The sequence below is a fragment of the Rhinoderma darwinii genome, chromosome 2, assembly GCF_050947455.1.
Source record: "Rhinoderma darwinii isolate aRhiDar2 chromosome 2, aRhiDar2.hap1, whole genome shotgun sequence".
NCBI lineage: Eukaryota > Metazoa > Chordata > Amphibia > Anura > Rhinodermatidae > Rhinoderma > Rhinoderma darwinii.
The window spans coordinates 472,586,192-472,595,086 of record NC_134688.1 but is presented as its reverse complement, the minus strand read 5'-3'; positions in this window follow the sequence as shown (position 1 = coordinate 472,595,086).

Sequence of the window (8,895 nt, the reverse complement as noted above, 5' to 3'; positions counted from 1 at the left end):
TTCTTGTATATAGGGGGCAGTATTATAGTAGTTATATTCTTGTATATAGGGGCAGTATTATAGTAGTTATATTCCTGTATATAGGGGACTGTATTATAGTAGTTATATTCTCTTTTATAGGAGCAGTATTATAGTAGTTATATTCTTGTATATAGTGGGCAGTATTATAGTAGTTATATTCTTGTATATAGGGGCAGTATTATAGTAGTTATATTCTTGTATATAGGAGCAGTATTATAGTAGTTATATTCTTGTATATAGGGGCCAGTATTATAATAGTTATATTCCCGTACATAGGGGGCAGTATTATAGTAGTTATTGTCTTGTATATAGGGGCAGTATTATAGTAGTTATATTCCTGTACACAGGGGGCAGTATTTTAGTAGGACTAAACTCAATAGTTATTGTTTTTTTTATCTATTCCTTGCCACATATCTAGCAACTGATGACCTCCGAAGAGGTAACGGATCCATAGACCATACCATGAAGAATCTGATACATAGAAAAGCTGTGTCATTTGATCACATGTTGAGAGATACGAGATTCTAAAAGTAGGACAGCGTTTATAGTTTTACTAGTACCTGGAAAGGTATGAAGAGCACAGAGACACCTGTAATAAAGCATCGCCCGCTGGTCACATGTGGTGGAAACATGTAAAATATCACAGTTGTTTGCCAAGTGCACATGAAAAAGCCTCATGACTCATTTTATGGAAGGATTCCCGTCCCTCCTCATTAGCCAGGCATGAAATACATAACTCTGTGCATGCAATTTGGGACTAATAAAGAATAATAATAGTAATAACTTTATTTATCCGGCAGATTATTTATCCCCAAATGCTGATGTGGAATGTAATCTAATGAGGCACGAAACACACACCAACAAAAATATTATTTAGGCTTTACCCAAAGCCGGCTATAGACAGAACTAGAAAAGCTAAAGGGGTAGTTTGGTTTAGAAAAAACATTTTTAAAAACCCTATAAGGTTCTTTATCTACTTCGACGTGTGCGGAATGGTTACAAAGAGCTTCTCTCGCTCTGGAGGACCTAATGTATTTGTGTGTTACATGCATAGTCCATTGATTTCAATGAAAATTGTGTAATGCTTCATTTCTCCTGTGGTGGTGCTGCAGAGGTATTGTACACTTGCTGTCAGGTTCCTGCAAGGATCACAGCTGATCACTGGGGGGGGGGGGGGGCTACTAGCAGAAGGGAACCCTGTGATAAGCTTTTTGTCGGCCACCCTCCTAATGCAGGCATTACCCAAAACGGAGCGTCTCTTTGAAGATCTGACCATAACACTTGATCATTAATGACTACTGGTAACTGGTTATAACATGCTGCCGGCAGATAAAAGACCATGGTCAACGTGACAGGTTCCCTTTCAGTCTTGTCCTAAATTTTTCTTCATTACTGATGTTAGGATCAGCCATGATTGATTTTCTACGGGGAAAATCATTATGATAATTGTTTATGTCCCTTAACAACCTAATGGGGAATAATATTGGGAGGCTGGTTGGATTCAAAATGTAGATAATGCACGAAGAACCACTAAAAGTTAGTAAAATTTCTGTGCCAACCATGTGGGGAACCCGTCATCCAGACATTCCTATGTGTGATAAGAACATAAAAAATATGGTCCTCAAGACGTGTGCCATATTTATCAACATACTGGGTAATACTCATCAATCCAATTTTTTGCATTAAAAAATGATGGTTGTCACTTTCCTGTAGTCCAGCGCTGCTCTCCTGCCCCCTGCTGGCATCCTCAGCATCGCACCATGCGCCAATTTGTGACTGCCATGGGAGGGGTTGAGGGCGTGACCTGGGGATCTGACCATTAAATCCATTCCTCCGTGAGAAGGTTAAGGGTGAAGAGCAGGTGGATCTCAGGTTCCCACGCAGCGTAAATGCTGCAGAATGCCCGCTACGGAATTGTGTGCGGAAATTCCGCAGCGTTTAGAGTAGAAGCAAAGTGGATGAGGTTCAGAAAATCTGATGTCCACGCTGCGGAAAGAAAACGCAGCGTAAACGTTAATAAATTGACCTGCGGCGCGGAATTTAATTCCATCTCAATTTATGCTGCGTTTTTGTTGATTTTCCGTTGCAGGTTTTCCCGGGGATGCAAAACCTGCAACAGAAAGCCCAGTGTTGCGACTTCTGCGGCGTATTTGCAGCGATTACGACGTAAAAATCGCAACTACGGAAAATAAAAAAAATCATACACAATAAATCTGGTCTGGATAAGGCCCCATGCCCATGCCCGTAATCACAGCCCGCGATTGCGGGCACGGCCGGCTGTCATTTTCGGGCCGTGCTCCCATACAAAGTATAGGAGCACGGCCTGTAAAATACAAAAAAATAGGACATGCTCCATCATTCCCGGCACAGTTCTATGGCACGGACAACTATCCGTAGCGCTACGGAAAGGTGTCCACGGCCAATAGAACCGAATGGGTCCGTAAAACCGTGGACCGTGGCACGGTCCACGGTTTTACGGTTGTGTGCATGGTGCCTAAGTGGTGGTCTTTTGGAGAGGTTACACTGTATATATATATATATATATATATATATAAATGAGCTCTCCTCCAAAAGGAACAATACTGTCTCACTAGCGCCACCTATAGGTAGCGACCCTGTAAGTCACGGTCTTACCCATTACAGGGGTTGTCCATTTTTTTAAAATTCTTTTGATAAGAGCAGGAAAGTTGCTAAGATAAAAAAACATATTACCTGTTCAATGCTCCGGTGGTCCGCTCCGGTCTTTGTTGTTTTGTCCTGCGGTGATGACGATCGGTTTATGCATGTGACTGCTGCGCCCAATCACTGGCCTCAGCGGCCTCGGGACGTCATCGATGCAAGGAAGTGAACGAAGAACGACAGAGACCACTGGAGCAGCGGCTTTGCTGGAGCGGTTGGGGATTATTTTATCAAATTTCCTGCTCTTATCAAAAAATTCTTGAATCCCCGACAACCACTTTAAAGAGCCTTGAAACATGACTGGAAGTATCAGCCAAACCAGAGACACCCGCCTGTAGACAGTTACCGCCAGTACCGAGCAGGGTACTGGTTGGCTGGATGAGATACATTTGACGCTGACCCTAAAATTACAACAGACCTAAGACCAGACACCAAATAAATCAGACTTTAGACCAGACCCCTAAATTATTAAAACCCCAGACCAGACACCTAAATTAAAAGGACCCCAGACTAGACCCCTAAATCAATCAGACCTCAGATCAGAGAAAACAAATCTAGACCCCCGACCAAACGAAAAAAGAAAAAATATTCAGACCCCAGATCAGACCATGTACTGAATTTCCTCGCTCCCGGCTCCTCTTCAGCACTGGGCGCCGCTGCACTGGGAGTTGACGCCGTCCAGTGCCGGGATGCTGTGTGTGCCACCACACCAAAACTACTCTAACTAATCCATCGGATAGCAGTCATTTTTTTTTATGTGAATAGGGGTCCCCTGCTGCTCCCCCTGCACCTTTTGCACCCTATTAGCTATTCCCCTGCTCAGCCATCCCCTCCCCCACATTCCAACAATTCCAATACCAGTTTATTTACAGTTCAAGCCGCCATTTTCTGTTGAATTGCAACATTTGTAACATGCCGTAAACAGGACACTATTAATACTTGAGCCCAATGTTGCATATACATGGTTTCCATCCCCCGTCTCTCTCATAACAGATCGCTCTTCTATAGATTCATGATCGGGGGATGGACGAGACGGGATGAGGAGCGATATCCGCACCGTCAGGTCATCCCTACTGATACATATTCAAGTGGTTTCTTCTTCTCCCTCTTTTCAATAGTAAATAAGTTTCTTTGTCTGTGAAGTTCTAGAACCTGAAATGCTGAAAGTCTTCATTGCTTACATTATCGGGACACATTCCTGGGTGAACACACCAAGCCGGTTTTACAGAAACCCCCAAAACCACTCCCGGCCCATCACCCTTTCCTTCCCTGACTTTCACTTAGTGTCCACTCGATGACTAAAGACTACCCTAAGTTTGGGAGCTTTGATGGCCAATAAGACCCTTCTGTCAGGGGGAATTGTAGCGGTTCTTTAACGGGGGAACAATAGGATCATAGCCATTAGGGTTTGGGTAATCCAAAACTCGTCACTTAAAGAGGCTGTCACCAGATTATAAGTGCCCTGTCTCCTACATAAACTGATCGGCGCTGTAGTATAGATAACAACAGTGGTTCTTATTTTGAAAAACGATAATTTCTGAGCACGATATGAGCAATTTTTGATTTATGCTAATTCGTTTCTTAATGATCAATTGGGCGTTGTACAGAGAAGTGTATGACGCTGACCAATCAGTGACCAATCAGCGTCATACACTTCTCATTGTTCCATCCCAGCTTCTTTCTCTGCACAATCACACTGTAACAATGAGAAGAGTATGACACTGATTGCTCACTGATTGGTGACTAATTGGTCACTGATTGGTCAGCGTCATACACTTCTCTCCACAACGCCCACTTGGTCAAAAGTAAAATACGGCCAGTTGGTCATTAATAAACTAATTAGCATAAATCTAAAAATGCTCATAACTTACGCAAAAATTAACGTTATTCAAAATAGAAACCACTGTTGTTCTCTACATTACAGCGCCGATCAGATTATGTAGGAGACAGGGCACTTATAATCTGGTGACAGAGCCTCTTTAATACTAACTTTGGGGTGGAAGAGACAATACTGGTGGCCATATATTTGTAGGCAGAGGGCAAGTTGGAGCATGACAAAATAATCTCCATAAAACTTTGACTTATTCAGTCTTCCTTAACAAAGCGAATAAAAGGAATCTGTCACTATTTAGTGTGCCTTTAAGATGCTATAATAAAGCTAAGCTAATAGTATAAAGGAAATGAAGATGGAATTTATTTGCCAAGTCCTGCTCATCAATGTATAATACTGCCCCTATATACCAGAATATAACTACTATAATACTGCTCCTGTATACAAGAATATAACTACTATAATACTGCTCCTATATACAAGAATATAACTACTATAATACTGCCCCCTATATACAAGAATATAACACCTATAATACTGCCTCCTATATACAAGAATATAACTACTATAATACTGCCCCTATATACAAGAATATAACTACTATAATACTGCTCCTATATACAAGAATATAACTACTATAATACTGCCCCTATATACAAGAATATAACTACTATAATACTGCTCACTATATACAAGCATATAACTACTATAATTTTGCCCCTATATACAAGAATATAACTACTATAATATTGCCTCCTATATACAAGAATATAACTACTATAATACTGCCCCTATATACAAGAATATAACTACTGTAAATCTGCCCCAATATACAAGAATATAACTACTATAATACTGCTCCTATATACAAGAATATAACTACTATAATACTGCCCCTATATACAAGAATATAACTACTATAATACTAATCCTATATACAAGAATATAACTACTATAATACTGCCTCCTATATACAAGAATATAACTACTATAATACTGCCCCTATATACAAGAATATAACTACTATAATACTGCTCCCTATAGACAAGAATATAACTACTATAATACTGCTCCCTATATACAAGAATATAACTACTATAATAGTGCCTCCTATATACAAGAATATAACCACTATAATACTGCCCCTATGTAATGGCAGGAAGGAGGTGAAGGGAAAGCGAGCCCTAATCTACCCACCGCCCTGTCCCTGCCTACTTGCAACGACCCGCCCTAGGCGACGAGGTACAACTGGGCGGCGGTCCCTACGCTGGCTAAGTGCACTGGAAGACAAACGGGGAACACGCAAGGGAAGGGGCAGTAGCCACGGAACGCCACGAGGAAACGGAGCGGCGAACGAACAGTCAGGACCAGGACGAAGTGAGTACACCCGAGCGGGCACGGAGACAGAAGCAAGCCAGGGCAAGCAAGCAGGTAAAGCAGAACTGCAGCAAGGCAGAAGCACGGCAGAAGCAGGCTGGAGCAAGCAGCAGAGGCCAGGAATCCAAAAGAATTACAAGCACTGAGTGAGAGCACAGGGCAGGTAATAAAGGGCAGGGGGCGGAGCTAACTCCGAGAGACCAGGCCGCGATAGGCTCTCCCACTCCTGAGCCTGCCACCCTGGTTGGTGGGAGATGGTGTCAGTCGAACAGGTCTGGCCTCAGGTGTGGATTGATTAATCCCAGGAGTATAGCTAGATGAAGTACCTGGCAGATCCCTAACAGTACTCCCCCTTTTATGAGGGGCCACCGGACCCTTACTAAGGGGACCCGGTTTAGTGGGGAAGAGGAGGTGGAACCTCCTGATCAATACCCCAGCGTGAACATCACGGGCAGGTACCCAAGTCCTCTCCTCCGGCCCGTATCCTTTCCAATGGACCAGGTACTGGAGGGAGCCCTGGACCATCCTACTGTCCATAATCTTGGCCACCTCGAATTCCACCCCCTCAGGGGTGAGAACGGGAACAGGAGGTATCCTCGAGGGGGACCAGGACGGGGAGCAGCGTTTAAGGAGGGAGGCATGGAAGACGTCATGTATGCGAAAGGATGGGGGGAGCTCCAGACGGAAGGATACAGGGTTGAGGACTTCAATGATCTTATAAGGTCCAATGAATCGGGGAGCAAACTTCCTGGACGGGACCTTAAGGCGCAAGTTCCTGGAAGACAACCAGACCAAATCCCCGACGACAAACCGGGGGTTAGCAGAACGTCTACTATCCGCCTGAATCTTTTGTGCGCTCTGGGACGCCTCTAGGTTCTTCTGAACCTGGGCCCAGACAGTGCACAGTTCCCGATGAACCTCCTCTACCTCAGGATTATTGGAACAACCAGGGGAGACGGAGGAGAACCTTGGGTTAAACCCGAAATTACAGAAAAACGGGGAGACCCCTGACGAGTTACTGACCCGGTTATTCAGGGAAAATTCAGCAAGGGGAAGGAATGAGACCCAATCGAATTGACAGTCCGAGATGAAACACCTTAAATATTGTTCCAGGGATTGGTTGGTCCTTTCCGTTTGGCCATTAGTTTCGGGATGGAAGGCGGAGGAGAAGGACAGATCAATCTCCAACTTTTTACAAAAAGCTCTCCAAAATAAGGAAACAAATTGTACCCCTCTGTCAGAAACGATATTGACTGGGGCCCCATGGAGACGCAGGATGTGTTTCACGAACAAAGAAGCTAACGTCTTGGCGTTAGGTAGCTTCTTAAGGGGCACAAAGTGGCACATCTTGCTGAAGCGGTCGACTACCACCCACACCACCGACTTGCCCTGAGATGGAGGCAAATCGGTGATAAAATCCATGGAGATATGGGTCCAAGGTCTCTGGGGAATGGGCAAGGAACGTAGTAGGCCCGCAGGTCGGGACCTAGGGGTTTTGGACCTAGCGCAAACCTCACAAGCGGCGACGTAAGCCCTAACATCTTTAGGCAACCCAGGCCACCAATAGTTTCTGGTAATGAGGTGTTTGGTGCCCAAGATGCCAGGATGACCAGATAGAGCGGAGTCATGGTTTTCCCTGAGTACCCTCAGCCGGTATTGCAGGGGAACAAACAGTTTGTCCCCAGGGACGTTCCCGGGAGCTGCACCCTGATCAGCCGCGATATCAGAAGCTAAATCAGAATCCGTGGCAGAGACGATTATACCAGGGGGTAAAATACAAGCGGATCCTTCTCGGAAGGAGGATTGGCCATGAAACTACGTGACAGAGCGTCAGCCTTAATATTCTTGGACCCAGCCCTATAGGTAACCAAGAAATTAAATCTGGTAAAGAATAGTGCCCACCGAGCTTGTCTAGGATTAAGCCTCCGGGCCGATTCTAGGAAAACCAGATTCTTGTGATCCGTAAGGACCGTTACCTGGTGTCTGGCCCCCTCCAGGAAGTGCCGCCACTCCTCAAACGCCCATTTAATGGCTAGAAGTTCGCGGTTGCCAATATCATAGTTACTCTCCGTGGGCGAAAACTTCCTAGAGAAGTAAGCACAGGGGCGGAGATGGGTGAGGGAGCTGGTACCCTGGGACAAGACGGCCCCCACTCCCACCTCGGAAGCGTCAACCTCCACAATAAATGGCTCCTCTTGGTTGGGCTGAATCAGCACAGGGGCCGAGATAAAGCACTTCTTGAGAGTCTCAAAGGCCTGGACGGCCTCAGGGGGCCAATGGAGGACATCGGCACCCTTGCGGGTGAGGTCCGTAAGAGGCTTAGCGACGACCGAGAAGTTGGCAATAAATCTCCTGTAATAGTTGGCGAACCCTAAAAAACACTGTAACGCCTTAAGGGAGGCAGGTTGGACCCATTCCGCCACAGCTTGAACCTTGGCAGGGTCCATGCGGAATTCATGAGGAGTGAGGATTTGCCCTAAAAATGGTATCTCCTGTACCCCAAAGACACATTTTTCAGTCTTAGCAAACAGATTATTCTCCCGAAGGACCTGGAGCACCTTCCTGACATGCTCCACGTGGGAGGACCAGTCCTTGGAAAACACCAGTATGTCATCAAGGTACACAACAAGAAATATCCCCAGGTAATCTCTCAGGATTTCATTAATAAAATTCTGGAAGACAGCAGGGGCATTACACAACCCAAAGGGCATGACCAGGTATTCGAAATGACCCTCGGGTGTGTTGAACGCAGTTTTCCACTCATCCCCCTCTTTGATGCGGATAAGGTTATATGCCCCCCGTAGATCGAACTTAGAAAACCACTGGGCTCCCTGAACCTGATTAAAAAGATCCGGAATCAAAGGAAGTGGGTACTGGTTCCTTACGGTGACCTTATTCAGGTTACGATAATCAATGCACGGCCTAAGACCACCATCCTTCTTCCCCACGAAGAAGAAGCCAGCACCTACAGGAGAAGTCGAGGGGCG